Source organism: Lissotriton vulgaris, chromosome 10 (genome assembly GCF_964263255.1).
Source record: "Lissotriton vulgaris chromosome 10, aLisVul1.2, whole genome shotgun sequence".
Classification (NCBI taxonomy): Eukaryota; Metazoa; Chordata; class Amphibia; order Caudata; family Salamandridae; genus Lissotriton; species Lissotriton vulgaris.
Window position 1 is genome coordinate 1,101,915,205 of NC_141698.1, and position 19,812 is coordinate 1,101,935,016.

General features: G+C 46.4%; 1 protein-coding gene across 1 annotated transcript in view; it reads left to right on the forward strand.

The window, feature by feature from the left end:
* DAZL (deleted in azoospermia like) overlaps nucleotides 1-19,812 on the forward strand; it is a 787,422-nt gene that overhangs the window by 81,403 nt on the left and 686,207 nt on the right. The window lies entirely within an intron of this gene.

Consider the following 19,812-nt stretch of genomic DNA (forward strand, 5'->3'; position numbering starts at 1 on the left):
TTCACATACGTAAGTGGCAAAGCTAAATCCCTCCCTCGTTGGACATTAAATAGAGGGATATATAATAATATCTACCTATACTACCCTGACTTCGTTCCAATCTGGGACTCTCCTGGGCTCCCAGATTGTTTGAAGGATAGACTGGCAGTGTCGATTGAACTGGCAGGCATAAGCATATGGTCCGAATTAACAGCTGAAGATGGGGTTCTCCCATGGGAGGTTTTGAAAGCAAGGATTGGGGACTCTTTTTGCGATTTAAATTTCTACAGTTAGGCTCATGGTACACTGCCGAAAAAAACAATATAGGCGGAAATTGGGAAATAGAGTTCAAACTTCAAAACCCCATTCCTTTTAAAAAAGAAGTTGGGACATGGTATAAGAGTCTATTAGAGAAGACAATGAACTCCCCCCCACCCCACCTGGTGTGGAGAACATCAATATTAGAAAATGTAGCTGCAGAGTTTTATCTTCCATTCATTACAAACCTCTACAAGTTTGTAAAATCAGCTTCTTTAAAGAAAAACCATTTCTACACTATTAATAGGATATATTATACCCCCTACAAAGTTGCAAAGTTTGTTAGCAATCCAACCCCCAGGTGTCCTAAATGTGGTATGCTTAAGGCAGATGATCTGCATATGTTCTATGAATGCCCCCAACTAAAAAAGTGCTGGCAGAACGTTGAGCAAGCATTAACGGGTATATTAGAGTTCGAGGCATGTGGGCTGCTAAATTCATATCTTAGCATTAGATCGCCGCCTAGTGTTGGGTCCGGATGATCGCACATTGTTGTCCTGGAAGAGTCTTCGAAGTGTCCTGAGATAGGTGGCTCCTCCCCTGGACTACAGTGCGCATGGGCATCGGCTCCATCCCCAGATTGTTTTTTTCCGCCATTGGGTTCGGATGCGGTCTCGACGTCTCTCTGTCGGAACCGAGAAAACATAACTTTATTCGGCCAAAAGGCCTTGTATTTATTACGTCGGTATTGTTTGCGTGCGGTCTCGAGTTCTTCCGTCTCTCGGAGCCGGAATCAGCGGAGTTTTTGCTCTTCGGACATCGAGGCCTTCTCATCGCGACTCGACAGCAACTTTTCCAGCATGGAGCGGAGTCCGTTTAAGCTCTGTCCGCTCTGTGGGGCCAAATACCCACATATAGACGCGCACCCGGTCTGTAACAAATGCCTTTCACCAGACCATAACGAAGGAAACTGCAGAGCCTGTGCAAGTTTCAGGTCCAAGAAGACACTCAAGATTCGGCGCGCGGTGCGCCTGGAGGCCCACCAAACGGCCCCGGAACCGGACGACATCTTCGACGAGCAAGAAGAAGAGGGCCTGAGCCGTCATCTTCAAATCTCCCCGCCCGAGACGGAGGTCGAGGCGGATCCGGAAGACGACGACGGAGTCGTGGATCAAGGCCTTGAAAACGTCGACGAGGTAGGGGACGTCGAAGAGGTTTATGGGGCCGTGGAAGATAGCTCAGGGGATGAGCTATGCCCCGAAGTTTACGGACATACAGAACGGGTCACGGGATCGCCTGTCGGCCTTACCCAAGACCCCGTCGCGCAAGCCACGGCCCCGCCTTTAGGCCCGGCCACGGACATACTTGCTGCACAGACGGTATCAAAACCGAAACTGAAACCTACGGTATCGACTACACCTAAGATGGCCGAACCGAAAACGAAACTGAAACTTAAGGACTCCAGCGTCCCTAAGATGGCGGCCGTACCACCAAAAACAAATAAAAACGCTGCTTCATCGACTCCCTCGACCTCCGGTCCACAGAGATCGAAGAAATCTGTCGATTCCACCGTGTCGAAATCGGTGCCAGAGGAGGGATCCTCTAAAAAGGGCGGAACGCACAGGTCAACCGCTGCGACGCCGGCAAAGCCCGCCAAAGACAGCTGCACGGCTCCGACACCAACTGGGACGTTGGTCGGACGCGTGGTAGAAACGGAGCCGTCGAAGTCACACGGATCGAAGGCTGGCACATCCGCGCATCGATCCAGGGCCTCTGGGGCGGCGGACGCAGCATCATCGTCCAAGACTCAAAAGGGCCAACAGAACGTCGGATCCGAAGGCAAGATCAAGGATTCCTCGTCGGTGCCAAAGGCCACTGTGAATGAAACGTCCCTCGTCGCTTCTTCACTACAAAGAATTAGGGAGAAAGCCGCTGCTTCGTCGGCGCCGACGCCATCGCCACAGAAGGCGATAGACGTTCCGGTCAAATCTGCCAGTAAACTCCTCTACCTTCTGCCGCCAAAAGAGGCGCCGAAGGCCTTCTCAACAAAATCGACACCAAAGAAGTCGGATTCTTCAACGGCAGGGGCATTTTCAGGTCGAGTAATCGACTCAGAAGAGGATTCAGAGTGTTTTATCGACGCAAATACAGGCAAATTGACCCTTTACAAAAGGAAGATAACTTCACAGCCGGTGGACTCCTATGTCATCCCCCTGAAGAAGAAAAAGTATCCACAGGACGCCTCAGGCCTCATGGAACCTATCCAGTCCCCTCTAAGAGGGAGCCCAACCCCGTCTCCAGACCCCTCTGACGGTGAGGGATATGGTGAAGATGACCAATACACTTTCCCAGTCAATGAACCAGATGCACAGCCGGATTCATATGATGACTTTGGTGACCAGGACACCCATAATGTGGGACAAGACCCACAGCCTTTCAGTACACGTGCATCCCCAACAGAGGATTCTGCAGGTTTCCATGCACTCATTGAAAGGGCAGCTGCTAATCATGATGTGGACATGCATGCTGACCCTGTGGAAGAGGATTTTCTATTTGACACTTTTTCAGTTTCTGAAAGAACTGTAAAGACACTGCCTATGCTCAAGGGGGTCCTCAAGCATGCGGCGGACATCTTTAAAGAGCCTACCAGGGCGAGGGTGGTCAATCCACGTATTGAAAAAAAGTACAGACCAGCACCTGCAGACCCTGCATACATTCGGGGACAGTTGCCGCTTGACTCCCTGGTGGTCGCAAATGCCCGAAAGAGGGCCAACTCCCAAACAACGGGTGAAGCTCCTCCCCCGGATAAAGAGTCCAAGGTGCTAGAGGCAGGAGGCAAAAGGGTAGCTGCGCAGGCTGCCAATTTCTGGCGTATTGCAAATACACAGGCACTATTGGCACGTTATGATAGGTCGCATTACGACACCCTAGGGCAAATTGTGCAACACCTGCCTCCACAGTTTCAAGAGGGCACCAAAATGATTATACAGGAAGGACAACTGATCTCCAACGCAGCCATAAAGTGTGCACTGGATGCCGCGGACACAGCCGCTAGGACCATTAACACTAGCGTCATGCTGAGACGACAGGCGTGGCTCTGCATATCGGGGTTTAAACCTGACATTCAGACAACCATACTTAATCAACCAGTCAATCCTGATAGACTGTTTGGTCCAGATGTTGACACCACCCTAGAAAAAATTAAAAAAGACACCGAAACTGCCAAATCTATGGGGGCCCTTCAATCACAACAGTTTCGGGGCAATACTTTTCGTCGCTCAGGTGCACGTGGAAACACCAGAGGACAAATGGGTCAGCAGTCACAATTCTCTAGAGGTGGAGCACAATCCTCGTACCCCAAACAGAACAAGGGGGGCTACAGAGGAAACAGCACCAGAGGACGCGGCAGAGGGAACAACAACTCACGCTCCTCTACCCCAAGCAAACAGTGACTCTCTGTCACTGCCCCCCGACCACTTAACACCTGTCGGGGGGAGACTACAACAGTTCCTGCCCGTCTGGTTCAACATCACCACAGACAGGTGGGTGCGACAACTTGTCCAGTACGGTTATTGTCTAGAGTTAAAATCCACTCCACCCAACATTCCACCAAGGCAAAGGCCTATGTCCGCAGAGCACTTGCACTTATTGCAGCAGGAAGTGGTGGTGATGCTGCAAAAAGGAGCAATCGAGCTCGTGCCAGTGGGGGAGGAAGGCACGGGGGTATATTCCCTGTACTTCCTTATTCCAAAGAAGGACGGATCTCTCAGACCAATTCTGGATCTCCGTCCCCTCAACCTGTATATACTGTCAGAACATTTCCATATGCTTACACTGCAACAGATTCTTCCCTTGTTAAACCAAGGGGACTTCTTAGCAACCTTAGACCTCAAGGATGCTTATTTCCACATTCCACTACACCCGTCCCACAGAAAATACCTCAGGTTCACAATCCAAGGCAGGCATTATCAGTTCAAGGTCCTACCCTTCGGAGTCACCACGGCCCCAAGGGTGTTTACCAAGTGCCTGGCGACAGTGGCAGCGCACCTCAGGAGGCAGAACATCCATGTCTACCCCTACCTGGACGACTGGCTCGTTCAAGCCAAGTCGGAACAACAGTGCGCCGCAGACATGTCGACTACCATTCACCTCCTTCACGACTTGGGTTTCTCGTTGAATTACCCAAAGTCGCATCTTCAGCCGGCACATGTCCGGCAGTTTCTAGGTGCGACAATCAATACCCTGACGGCCAAAGCTCAACCAAACCAAGTCAGGATAGAGAGCATGCAATCTCTAATCCGAAGGTTCAGACCACAACACTCACTTCCAGCGAGAGTGTTCATGCAGTTGATAGGCATGATGGCCTCCTGCATCTTCATAGTCCCTCACGCACGGTTGCATATGCGCCCGCTCCAGGAGTGCTTAGCAAATCAGTGGACACAGGCTCAGGGACAATTAACAGACCTAGTGTTGGTTACCAGTCGGGCATACGACTCTCTGCATTGGTGGACTCCACACAACCTTTGCAAGGGCCGACTGTTCCAGGAGCCAGTGCCACAGATTATCCTAACAACGGACGCATCTCTCCAGGGATGGGGAGCTCATCTGCTCAATTTCACAGTGCAGGGACTATGGACGACGCAGCAACAGAAGATGCACATCAACTATCTAGAACTGATGGCGATCTTCATGGCGCTCAAGTCCTTCATTGTACATCTGTGCAACAAATTGGTGTTAGTCCGGACGGACAACATGACCGCGATGTACTACATCCAGAAGCAGGGGGGCACCCACTCACCGCAGCTGTCTCATCTGGCTCAGAGCATGTGGAAGTGGGCCATTCAGAGGAACATCTTCCTCATGGCAGAGCACCTCCCAGGGAAGGACAATCAGATGGCGGATCTGCTCAGCAGATACAGCCATCAAATGCACGAGTGGGAGATACATCCATCAGTACTCCAGCCGTACTTCCAAAGGTGGGGTCATCCAGAGATAGACCTGTTCGCCACAAGGGAGAACGCAAAATGCCAAAGCTTCGCCGCCAGGTTCCCACACCCGCAATCGCAGGGCAATGCGATATGGATGAACTGGTCAGGCAAATTTGCGTACGCTTTTCCGCCGACACCTCTCATACCACTGGTGGCGAAAAAACTAAGGCAGCACTCGATGACACTCATCCTAGTTGCTCCAACGTGGGCGCGCCAGGCCTGGTACACCACGTTCCTCGAACTCTCAGTGGTTCCGCATCAAAGACTGCGCCTCACGCCCAGGCTTTTGACGCAGAACCATGGAGAAATTCAGCATCCAGATCCGCAACAGCTCAACCTGGCGATCTGGCTCCTGAAGTCTTAGAGTTCGGATACCTCAACCTACCTCCTGAATGCATGGACATCATCAAGGAGGCAAGGAAGCCAACAACCAGAGCATGCTATGCGGCAAAGTGGAAGCGTTTTGTCATTTACTGCACCACCAATGACATCAACCCGCTAGATGCATCTATCCCTAACATCATTTGCTATCTGTTGCATCTTTACAAGTGCAAGCTAGCATTCACTTCGATTCGGATACATCTATCCGCCATCGCAGCTTACCTTCAAAATAGGCAGCATCTCTCTCTCTTCAGAGTGCCTGCCATTAAAGCTTTCCTTGAAGGTCTGAAACGAGTCATTCCCCCAAGAACACCGCCAGCTCCGGTGTGGAACCTCAATGTGGTCCTCACCAGACTGATGGGACCACCATTTGAGCCACTGCACTCGTGTGAACTACAATTCCTAACGTGGAAAGTAGCTTTCCTGATTGCTATTACGTCACTGAGGCGTGTTAGTGAGCTACAAGCGCTCACAATACAAGAGCCATTCATTCAAATTCATCCAAATAGGGTAGTGCTACGTACTAACCCCAAATTCCTTCCAAAGGTGGTGTCACAGTTTCATCTCAACCAAACTATAGACTTGCCGGCATTCTTCCAAAACCCACAAACGGTGGCGGAAAGAATGCTCCATACGTTAGACGTACGGAGGGCGTTGATGTACTACATAGACAGGACACAACACTTTAGGAAAACAAAACAGCTTTTTGTTGCCTTCTCACCACAACACAAAGGCAACCCGATTTCCAAAGCAGGAATAGCCAGATGGATTGTTAAGTGCATCCAAATTTGTTATCACAAGGCCAAGCGCACTTTAACAATACCCCCAAGGGCGCACTCCACACGCAAATTGGGGGCATCCATGGCTTTCCTAGGGAACATTCCTTTAGAGGACATTTGCAGAGCAGCCACGTGGGTTACACCACATACCTTTACAAAACACTACTGTGTTGACGTGCATTCCAAGCAGCAAGCTGCTGTGGGACAGGCTGTTCTCAAAACACTTTTTCAGGTTTCTGCAGCTGGCACGGGCAACCGCCGCTGATGGAGGGACTGCTATATATTCTATGCTAAGATATGAATTTAGCAGCCCACATGCCTCGAACTGAATATGCTACTTACCAGTATGCATCTGTTCTTGGCATGTAGGGCTGCTAACATTCATATCGCCCACCCTCCTCCCCGGTGCCTGTCGCAGCTGCAGATATACTATTGTATTCAATCATTAGCATGGACATCACTTACACTTTTCACTCCATCTTCTGCCACAATGGCGAAAAACAATCTGGGGATGGAGCCGATGCCCATGCGCACTGTAGTCCAGGGGAGGAGCCACCTATCTCAGGACACTTCGAAGACTCTTCCAGGACAACAATGTGCGATCATCCGGACCCAACACTAGGCGGCGATCTAATGCTAAGATATGAATGTTAGCAGCCCTACATGCCAAGAACAGATGCATACTGGTAAGTAGCATATTCATTATAAGATTAATATAGACCCAGCATTGGTTATTTTTGGTTTAAATTCCTCACTGGAAAACTGCATATCTAGAGCAGTATGGCCTTTACTTAAATCTGATTCTACTGGCCCGAAGGGAACTATGTATACTATGGAAAGATCCAACTGCTCCTGTACACGAGAAGTGGCTCCGGGCCGCATTTGTAATGGCAAGGCTTGACCCCACAGAAGGCAACATCTGGGTGCCCTTATTGTGCTGGAGGAAGGCACTAAGGTTGATTTAAGATCGTCCAAGGATTACACCAAGCCTCGTACAAAGAAGCAGGCCTGGCGGCACGTAGTGTATGCAGGAACATGGACCCAGGGTGCCCAGGATCAATTGTATGTTACGATTGCAGACACTTACGGTGGTATGAGGACAATAAAAAAAAATGAAAAAAAAAAATGAAAGCCATTCTTTTGCAAAAAACTGTGCCACTGACCTTGGCCAAAGAAACCTATGATCTGCAAGTGGCAAGGACTTCTGCAGAGATGCATGCCCTCTTGAGTTCAGAAATTTTTATTGGGAGTTTAAGAGATGATCAGCATGTAAAACAATCTTAAGTACAAAGTAAATATTACATACAGGAAATAAGAATACATGAAAGAGGCGAACTCAAGGAACTATTAAGGGGGTACAAAAGTTATATAATAATTAAATACAAAATACATAAGTGACATGTAAGAAATCATATAAAGAAATGAAATACAATAGCGTTGCAACCGTACATTGGTGTGAAGGTAAGTCAGCAAGCAGGTCTATAGGAGATATATGAGCATAAGCAGCCTTGCCATAAAAACGCAAGTGTAAGAGGAGATCAGGGTGGTTTGTGTAAGTCAAAGTATTCATCCAGGGAAGTCCAGAGTTTCCTATGTGGGGGGCGCCAAGGGGTGGAGGCAAGGGCTAAATTATCGGCTCCTCTGAGATTTGAGACCCAATTGAGCCAGTAGGGAAAGGAGGCTTTGGCAGTGTCCTTCCAGTTGTTTAAAATGATCTTAACCGCCGCCATCAGTAGAAGGTCAAGAAGGGCTTTGTCGTTGTCATTGAGTGTGGTGGCTTTGGCAAACCCCAACACAAGGGTTGAGAATTTTCTCGGAAGTGAAACATGTAAGACTTTGGTGACGAAATCAAAGATCCAGTCCCAGAAGGTCGTGACACATGGGAATGTAAGTATTAGGTGTTCGAGATCCCCACTGTTCGAGGCATATGGGCTGCAGATGGTACATTATGAATAGATCGCCATCTGGTGTTGGGCTCGGATGATTGCACTTTGTTTTTCTCTTGGAGAGTCTTTTGTATCTTGGTGACTCCTCCTTTGGTTGGTAGTGCGCATGGGCATCGTCTCCATCCTTGGATTGTTTTTTTCCGCCATCGGGTTCGGATGAGGATTGAAACGCTCCAGATCGACTTCGAAAAGAAGTGACTTATCAGCGCGTATTCCCTTTTCAATTCGACGGTATTGTTATCGAACGCGTTTCATTTCCATTCCGGCACGTTTCGACTTCAACATCGAAGAAAAAACTTTGACCTACGTCGACGAACAGGCCTTTCTCGACGCAGTCAAGCCCAGAGTCCATGGAAAGGACTCCATTCAAGAAATGTCCAACGTGTGGTGCTAAGTTCCCACACAAGGACCTACACAAGGTGTGCAACCTCTGCCTATCGCCTGAACACGAATCCAGGGACTGCGAAGCCTGCGCAGCATTCTCATCCAAGTCGACGATTAGAAATCGTCGAGCTCGAAGACACGAGGTTTCCAGAATGCAGTCTGAGGCGATCCCGGAGCTGTTCGGAGACGAGCAACTTGAGGAAGAAGAGGAGCAGTCGGGGTCGAAAGGGGACGAGTCGGATGTCGGAGAACTCGACGTGCAACAAACCGTGAGTGATGACGTCCCCTTACCAAAAAACCGACCCCGTGTGGTAACGACCCCGCCTTCGAGCCCGGTCAAACCGCAGAAAAAAGTTTCCGACGCCCCGCCTTCGGGCCCGGCAACGAAACCGAAACTGAAACCGAAACACTCGGTCTCCCACCATGTCGGATCCGAGAAAAGGTCGACATCGACTTCGACACCGAAGCTTCATGCAAGGGAAAGCTCGGCATCGAAACATTCCATGTCGAAACAGAAACATGATTCGACGTCGAAGACTCACTCGACACCGAAGAAGTCGGAATCGAGTAAACACTCGGTGCCGAAAACACCGAACATTGACGATCGAAAACAAAAGCACCTTTCGGAACCAAGGCCTTCGGTACCGATACAGGAGCAGCAGACAGATCCCAAACAAAAGATTTTGTTTATCGATCCGCAAACTGGCAAAGTAGTGACGAAGAAGAGGAAGAATGAACAGATAGAAGACAAATCTCTTCCTTCAAAAAAGAGAACACTGGGGACAAATACAACTCCTCCTACTTCTCCTCGACCTAAAGTCACACCCTCTTCTCCTTTTCCTCACACTATGCCAAATATTCCTGCACCTTCTACACCAAGACCATCTACACCTCAGTCTGATGTAGACAGTGATCCAGGGGAGGGAGAACCTCAAGGGGACGATGAAACTATCCCAGATGAGGATGATCCATGGGAAAATTATAACGTAGGGTCAGATGATGACAACGACCCAGAGTTATATCCCTCAAAGCCTTCACCACCTGATGATAACACAGGGTTTGTACAGCTCATTAATAGGGCAGCAAAATATCATAAGGTAGATATACATACAGAACCTCTAATAGAGGACTTCCTATTAGAGACGCTACCTAATGCACAAAGAACATCAGGTACTCTTCCTATGCTGAAGGGTCTTCTCAGTCACACAGAAGAAATATTCAAAGACCCAGTGAGGGCTAGGGTGTTAAACCCAAGAATTGATAAAAAATATAAGGCGGCTCCAAATGATCCAATATTTATCAAAGGGCAGGTACCTCTGGACTCGCTTGTAGTTTCAAACGCTCGTAAAAGAGCGAACTCATTATCTACAGGAGAGGCCCCTCCACCTGATATAGAGTCAAAATTAATAGATGCATCAGGCAAGAGAGTAGCATCACAAGTGGCAAATAGCTGGCGTATAGCCAATACACAGGCGCTACTTTTACGTTATGACAGGGCACATTATGATGAATTAGAAAAACTCATCGCACATCTCCTCAAAAAACATCAGAAGAGGGCAGATCAGCTAATACAGGAAGGAAAGATAATAACTAACACTTCCATTAAGTGCGCCCTAGACGCAGCAGACACTGCAGCAAGATCCATCAACACCAGTGTCATGTTAAGGAGACATGCATGGCTTAGAATCTCAGGGTTCAAGCAAGAAGTACAAACATCCTTATTAAACCAACCTTTTGATCAGAAAACACTTTTTGGCTCAAGCACAGATGAGACCTTAGAAAAGATGAAAAAAGATACAGAAATGGCTAAGTCAATGGGAGCATTGCAACAGCCAACACAAAGGGGTTCCTTTCGTAAATCCACCTATAGAGGAGGCTCAAAAAATACAGGAACAAATCAGCAATCCACCTCTTTCACACCTACGTCACCCAAAGGTAATTCAAGAGGTAGTTACAGAGGTAACAACAACAAAGGTAGAGGCTGCGGAAATAATAACAACCGCAACGCCTCAACCCCAAAACAGTGACCTAATACAACTTCCCCCAGGCCACATAACACCGGTCGGGGGACGTCTATCACAGTTCCTACATGTCTGGGAAAATATCACATCAGACAAGTGGGTGAGACAAATTATCCAACATGGGTATTGCCTAGAACTCACAGCTACCCCACCAAACATCCCCCCCAAACAGCGTCCAATGAGTCAAGATCATCTAACATTGTTAAAAGAAGAAGTACTAGCACTGCTACAAAAGCATGCAATAGAGAAGGTTCCAAAACATCAACAAGGGACAGGAGTATACTCCCTATACTTCCCAATCCCCAAAAAAGATGGGTCCCTAAGACCAATCTTAGACCTCAGACCTCTCAATGCATACATAAATTCGGAACATTTCCACATGGTCACGCTCCAACAGGTACTTCCTTTACTGAAGAAAGGGGACTTTCTTTCTACACTGGATCTAAAAAAAGCTTACTTTCATATCCCAATTCACAAAGCCCACAGGAAATACCTAAGGTTTGTAGTGGAAGGACAACATTATCAATTCAAAGTCCTTCAGTTCGGGGTCACAACGGCACCAAGAGTATTCACAAAATGCCTAGCTGTGGTGGCAGCACACCTGAAAAGACAACAAATACATGTCTTCCCATACTTGGACGATTGGTTAATAAAGGCCAAGTCACAAGAAGAATGTCTTCACAACACACAGAAGACAATTCAATTGCTGCACCACTTAGGGTTTACGGTGAACTACAAAAAATCACACCTGCAACCAAACAAGATTCAGCAATACCTGGGGGCTACTATAGACACAGAAAGAGCAATAACATACCCCAATCCGATCAGGATACAAACAATGGTCGGATTAATACAAAGATTTCAACCACAACACTCACTATCAGCATGAGTGTTTATGCAGCTGTTAGGCATGATGTCCTCCTGCATACTGCTAATACCACATGCCAGACTACAAATGCGTCCACTACAGGAGTGTCTAGCGACACAGTGGAATCAGGCTCAAGGTCAGATTACAGATCTGGTGTTGGTAGACGACCGTACGCATCGCTCTCTGAAGTGGTGGAACACAACAAACATTTCCAAGAACCGATTCCACAAGTGATAATAACAGCGGACGCATCGCTCTCCGGATGGGGAGCGCATATGGACAAATACACAGTGCAGGGGAAGTGGAGTGTGCAGCAAAAGAAACTGCACATCAACTACTTGGAACTATTAGCGATATTTCTAGCACTAAAAGCTTTCCAAATGCAAATAACAAACAAGACACCTACCAGGAGTTCAAAATCAGATAGCAGACATCCTAAGCAGACAGTCAGAATAAGTACACGAATGGGAGCTGCACGACCAAATACTGCAGCCATTCTTCCAAAGATGGGGGCAACCAGAGATAGATCTGTTTGCCAATCATCAGAACGCAAAATGCCAAAACTTCGCAGCCAGGTACCCACACCAACGGTCCCAGGGCAATGCACTATGGATAAATTGGTCCAACAGATTTGCTTACGCTTTCCCCCCTCTCCCACTAATTCAGTTAGTGGTTCAGAAACTGCAGCTGCACTCAATGACAATGATACTAGTGGCACCCACGTGGGCAAGACAGCCGTGGTTCACCACGCTACTACAACTCTCACAGGTGCCACATCAAAAGCTAAGATTATTACCCATGCACCTTACACAGAACCATGGAGAAATAATGCACCCAGATCACAAACAATTGAACCTAGCGATCTGGCTCCTGAGGTCATAGAGTTTGGATATTTAGATTTACCACCATAATGTATGGAAATCATTAAACAAGCAAGACGTCCTACCACCAGAGCATGCTATGCAGCAAAGTGGAAGAGGTTTGCGATACACTGTAACAGTAAGCACATCAACCCTCTGGACGCATCCACTAAACAGATCATTTGCTATTTACTACACTTGCAGCAATGTAACTTAGCATACACCTCTATCCGAGTTCATCTCGCAGCTATAGCGGCGTACCTACAAAACAGGCAACATCTTTCCCTGTTTAAAGTACCAGCAATTAAAGCCTTCATGGAGGGACTCAAAAGAGTCATTCCACCAAGACGACCACCTTCCCCAGTCTGGAATCTCAACATAGTACTTACCAGACTAATGGGGCCACCATTTGAACCTATGCATAGGTGTGAAATACAATTCCTCACATTGAAGGTTGCCTTCCTCATAGCTATCACGTCACTTAGAAGAGTAAGTGAGTTGCAGGCTTTTACGATTCAAGAACCATTCATGCAGTTACACCAAAATAAAGTGGTTCTTAGAACAAACCCAAAATTCCTACCAAAGGTAATTTCTGCATTCCACATCAATCAATCAGTGGAATTACCCGTTTTCTTTCCAAGACCACAGACGGTAGCGGAAAGGGCCCTACATACATTAGATGTCAGAAGGGCAATATTGTACTATATAGAAAGAACACAAACTTTCAGAAAGACAAAACAGCTATTTGTTGCGTTTTCTCCTACACATAAGGGCAATCCCATCTCTAAAGCGGGCATTGCCAGATGGATTCTAAAATGTATTCAAATATGCTACTTCAAAGCAAAGAGAACATTAACTGTTCCTCCTAGAGCTCACTCTACACGTAAACTAGGAGCATCTATGGCATTTTTGGGAAACATTCCGCTAGATGACATATGCAAAGCAGCTACCTGGGTTACACCGCACACCTTCACAAAGCACTATTGTGTAGATGTGCACACAACACAACAAGCTAGAGTGGGACAAGCTGTATTAAAGACTTTATTTCAGACAGTTGCAACAGACACGGGCGACCACCGCTAGGGCGAGAACTGCTGTATAGTCTATTCATAATGTACCATCTGCAGCCCATATGCCTCGAACGGAATATGCTACTTACCAGTATGCATCTGTTCTTGGCATAGAGGGCTGCAGAGTGGTACATGCCATCTCAGCCTCCCCGGAAACCTGTGTCTGTTCCAACATTATCTTATTTAGATACACTTACTTGGGCATTCCTATCTGTATTCTATCATACTACTCCATCTAACCCTACTATGGCAAAACAATCTAAGGATGGAGCCGATGCCCATGCGCACTACCAACCAAAGGAGGAGTCACCAAGATACAAAAGACTCTCCAAGAGAAAAACAAAGTGCAATCATCCGAGCCCAACACCAGATGGCGATCTATTCATAATGTACCACTCTGCAGCCCTCTATGCCAAGAACAGATGCATACTGGTAAGTAGCATATTCCTTCTACCTTGCAATTCCAGCAGATGTCGTCTTCCCTAATGCTGTGTGGGAATAACCTCTTAGGCGTCCAGAAGGCTTTATGCAGAAGCCAGAACTTAGTTTGGGACAAAGTGGGGCGCTAATTTTGTGACGTGTGGTGGATTCCCAAGTTCTGGCCCACTCTATGTCAGAAGTTAATGTGGACGAGTAGGAATCCCAGAACACTTTTAGGGAGTCTGTCAAGGTGGAATCTTGCGGGCGGATTAAATTGTAGATTCTTGAAGCTTGATGGCCAAGTCTGTTGAGCGTACTGAGAAAGTCGGGGAGGGAGGGGATACGATCACTTAGGTTTGCCTTTGTGAGTGCCACTTTGATGTGTAGAAAGTTATAGAATTCCATGCGTTGAAGCTGATATCTGGTTTGTAATGCACTAAAAGAGAGCGGTGACGAGCCCTCATAGAGTTGGTGTGGAAAGTGTATCCCTTTAGCTATCCATGAGGTGAGGTGTAATGGTTTCCCCTTGTATGTTAGTATGTTGTTCTGCCAGAGTGATTCCCATCTAGATTTCCGGAACTGATTTGGCAGATGTTTGCTCACTTGGAGTAAGGCCGCTTTTGTATTTTTAAAGATGGGGCAGGAGCCTAGGGTTGGCCTAATTTTATTGGTGAGAAGGGTGGCGGGGTTCCACAGTCATCCACACCGGGGTGTAGTCCGACTGTGGCGTTAACCAATATGAGCCTTGTCTGGCTAGAAAGGCGGTTTGATATAGTTTAAAGTCAGCCAGATTAACGCCTCCTCGTTTTTTATCCAAACAAAGCTTTTTTAGGCTAATCCTGGCTTTTTTGCCTTGCCAGAGGAAAGAGGAAATCAATTTGTCCAGCTTGGTGTGGAATTCTTTGGAGAGGACGAGGGATAGCATCGTGCTAATATAGTTGACTGGGGACACCATCATTTTTATCGTCTCTACTCGACCTCACCAGGTGATGAACCGGGGAGACCAACCATCGAGTAGGCGTTTAATTTTGGTAAGGGTAGTGGATTCATTATGTCTAATTGTGCCCAGAAGAGAATCAGTAAATTCCAGTCCCAGGTATTTAATAACGTCCGTTTGCCACGCTAGTCCGGAGTCTCCTAGGACCTCCTTGTTGGTGTGGACATTTAGAGGCTTGACTTCGGACTTGTCCCTGTTTAATTTATATCCTGATAGGGCTGAGTATTTACCGATGGAGGACATGAGCCCAGAGATAGACTTAGCGGGGTCTTCTGTAGCGATTAAGAGGTCGTCAGCGTAGGCTGCTAATTTTACTCGAGTGGCACCGAAAGAGACACCGGCTATTTCTTCATTGCGCATTATGTCAGTTAAGAGGGGTTCAAGGGCTAGGAGGAAAAGTGCAGGGGAGAGTGGGCAGCCTTGCCTGGTGCCCTGGTAGAGTTTGAACGAGCTGGAGAGGGTACCATTAATTGCTATTCTGGCTGACGGGGAGGAGTAAAGGGCCATCACCATTTTAATAAAGGGTTGACCTAGGTTGAAACTGTGCATACATTGTTGGAGGAAAGACCATGAGACCTTATCGAAGGCCTTTTCTGCGTCCAAGGTTATCGCTACCATTGGGGAGGTAGAGGTCTTAGCTTTTTCTTTTTTTTTTTTTTTTAATTCAAGTCGTTTTTATTGAAGTAGAAAAAACAAAAGGAAAGACAGTACAATAATTCTTCCATTACATAAATTATTCGATTAATCTATTGATAGACATATACAAAAATTAAATTAATATATAAAGTAAATCAACTCGTGCTTGCATCATCATAAAACAGATAGATACATAACACTTAGGGCTAGAAGTAGGTAAATCCGATTTACCGACTTTTAAATACCGAGTCATACCGATTCGGTATTTAAAAGTCGGTAAATTGGAAGGAGGCAGATGTAGGTAAAAATTACAGAATCTGTAAGAGTCGGTATTTACCGATTCTGTAAATACCGAATCTGTATTTCCCATTGATTCCTATGGGCCTTGAAGCCCATAGGAATCAATGTGAAATACAGATTCGGTACTTACAGAATCGGTAAATACCGAATCCTGCAAGGGTGCAGGGGGTGTCACTTTGACACCCTCTAGCACCCCAATTCTGGACTTGTGTGCAATGTGGCACACAGACATGCTCTAAGGGCATGTCTTTGTGTCACATTGCACAGGTGTGCATGCACACCTGAATTCGGTATTTTACCACCCAATAGGATTAGGTGGTAAAATACCGATTTTTAAGGGCCTGTGGCACTCTTAGGAGTGCCACCTAGATGTGTTTTTTTCCGAATCGGTAAATATACCGATTCGGTATTTTACCGATTCGGTAAATTTACCGATTCAGTAACTTTACAGAATCGGTAAAATATAGGCCCCCTACATCTGGAAACCCTAATACCGACCGGTATTAGGGCTCCTACATCTGGCCCATAGTGCGTGGAGGTAGTGGTCTAGGCTCTAGGGGATGACAACAAATGTACTCTCATATAACACAGGCCAATGTAACAGGATCACATATAGTGCATCAAGGCGGCTCATAGTGAAATGAGGATGCATCTAGCGATTTCCACAGCTTTCTATTAGACGGTCTCCATGAAGCTGCTTGTAGCGCTGGGTTATTGGCACCTCTCAGAAATGATAACCACTCCTGCCAGATTTTGAAGTTTACCTCGTTCGCGCTTTTCCATTTGCATAGAATCACTTTACACGCCAATGTTAGCATTAAGTCCAAAAACAGGCGGTCTTGATCATTTGATAACTGTGGGTCAAGCGCCCCTAGGATTACATATACAAAGTCCTGTTCAGGCCTTATTTTGAATACGTGGTAAATGTAGTCAAATATTTTCCCCCAGTATATACTTAGAGAAGGACAATTAAAAAGCATGTGTGCAAGATCACCCGAGCCTGACTGGCAGTTCCAGCATGTAGGCGAATCCCTTAATTTACATTTGAAGAGCTTATCTGGAGTCCAAAATGCCCTGTTTATTAGCATGTGCTTTGTTTGGAATAGGATGGGTGAGACTTTGTGGGTGAGGGCCATCTTATGAATCACCTCCCATTCAAAATCTATGCCTGTTATATTTGGTTCAGCTTCCCATTTCAATTCCACCTTTCTGTGAGTTTTCCTGGGCAAGGGCAATAAAAGTTTATACAACTTAGAAACGAAGTGACCCGCATGTATAAGACGTGGAAGATGAGTTATTAACCATGGTGTGTAGGGAGAGAACTTACGTGCAGTTAGTATCGCTTTGATTTTCAAGAAATCATAAAAATCCATCGGAGTGAGATCATGTTTCCGTTGCAGAGTCGAGAACGGGAGTGGATCTTTCTCATCGTATAGATCCCCCACCAAGTTAATGCCCTTCTTGGACCATGAGTCCCAGAAGAGTCTACTGCCATTATGCTTGAGATATGGATTTCTCCATATTGACATAAAAGATGATTTAGCGAATGTCAGCTTAGTGTTATGTGTTTGGTCAAGTTCAAGCAGAGCCCGTCTAGTATTTAGCATTATGTATTTGGAGTGTGGTAAATGCGATAGGTCCATAGTGAGAAGGGTTTCAAGTGGAGCATGGTTCACTAGTGATTCCTCAATATTAATCCATATTGGTGTGTAGATTGGTGATTTAGTTAACCATTGAGCTCCCTGTTTGCAAAGAAAGGCTGTCTGATAGTTCCTGAACGAAGGCAGACCCAGGCCTCCTTTGTCTTTGGCTAATTGCAATTTCTTTAGTGATACCCTGGCTTTCTTACCCCGCCACAGGAAACTACCAAACAGCTGATCTACCTTAGTGATAAAGTTGTTCGAGAATGTCATAGGGAGCATGCTGGCCAGATAGTTAACCAAAGGAGTAGACATAATTTTAAGCGTCTCCGCTCTACCCCACCAGGAGAGGAATTTTGGAGACCACCCTTCGAGTAGTGTGGATATCTTTTTAAGAGTCAGTTCTTCGTTTATTTTCAGGGTGGAGATCAAATCTTTATCTTAAGTCTAACCCCAGATATTTGAAACACTTAGGCTGCCATGTAAGACCAGAATGCCCAATGATTCCTTTATCACCAATATTGTTCAGGAGTTTAACCTCCGTTTTGTCTTTATTGAGTTTATACCCAGAAACCTTGGAAAATTCTTCAATGTCAGACATGAGCGCAGGTATTGCCTCTTCAGCTCTCTCGGACAGAACAAGCACATCGTCTGCATATGCCGTTAATTTAACTGTGCAGTCTCCAAATGGAATGCCAACGATGTTAGGGTCATTTCTTATATTGTATAAGAACGGCTCGATCGCCAATAAGAACAATGAGGGAGACAGGGGGCATCCCTGCCTCGTGCCCTGTTTTAGACAAAAGGCGGAAGAAAAAGATCCACCAGCTCTCACTCTCGCTGACGGGCAGCAGTATAAGGACATCACTAGTCTTGTAAATGTTTCCCCTAAGTTAAACTTGTGAAGGACTGCTTCAAGGAAGGACCAGTCAACCTTGTCAAAGGCTTTTTCAGCATCCAGTGTTATTGCTGCTGTGGGTGTACCTAGTAATTTCGCCTTCTCTAAAACATGTGCCAGAATCCTTGAATTATCACTGGACAACCTATTTTTAAGGAAACCTGCTTGAGATGGATGGACTAACTGGGGAAGGACCTTCTGGAGGCGGGCGGACAGTATCATAGCCAGGATCTTACAGTCTATATTAATCAGTGAGATAGGTCTATAATTTTTCGGGAGCTACGGGTCTTTCCCATCTTTAGGAAGTACTGCAATTATTGCTTCTGCCAGTGTGCCTCTGACCTCGCCTGTGTCATTTATTTCTTGAAATAGATGTAGGAGGGGCTCTACTAGAAGGGAGGGGAAGGTTTTGTAAAATTTAGCCGTGAAGCCATCCGGGCCTGGTGCTTTCCCTGATTTCAGACTTTTAATTGCATTTCCTGTTTTTAGAGCACTAATCGGGCCATTAAGACTAGTCTGGTCCTCAGCAGAGAGTCGTGGAAGATCACATTCATCTAGGTAACACTTAATCTTGTCTCCCTCCACTGTTTTATTCTTTGCATAAAGGTCTTCATAGAATACCCTGAACACCTCCGTTATTTTGTCTGGATCCGAATGCGAGGAACCTAAGGTATCTTTAATGACACTAATCGAATTCTTTTGGATTTTAAACTTCAAGTATGAGGCTAGACTCTTACCAGCTTTATTAGACTCGCAGATCTTGAACCTCCTTCTTTTATCAAGCCAGACTCCCGCTCTCTCGCTGACTATTTTATTGTATTCGTATTTTTTATTCGCCAAGGCATGAAGAGACACATCATCTCTATCTTTCAAATGTTTACTCTCTAGGTTTACAATTTCACTCTCCAGGGACTCCAGATTTGCGTTATAATTTTTGTTCATTGCTGATCTGATTTTGATACACACCCCCCTTATGGTACTTTTCAAGGCCTCCCATCTAATGAGATCAGATGTGTCCCCCTCTTTGTTGACCTGCAGATATGAAGAGATCTCCTCTTGTATTGTGGCCCGGTGCTGATCAGTTCGAGGCATGTGGGCTGCTGAATTCATATCTGTGCATAGATCGCCGCCTAGTGTTGGGTCCGGATGATTGCACATTGTTGTCCTGGAAGAGTCTTCGAAGTATCACGAGATAGGTGGCTCCTCCCCTGGACTACAGTGCGCATGGGCATCGCCTCCATCCCCAGATTGTTTTTTTCCGCCATTGGGTTCGGATGTGTTTCGGTTCCCTCTGTCGGAACCGATAGTAGTTTTACGATTCGACTTGAGACCAAAAGGTCTTTAGGCTGGGCGTCGGTATTGTTTCGTTCGGGTTATCTTATTCTCA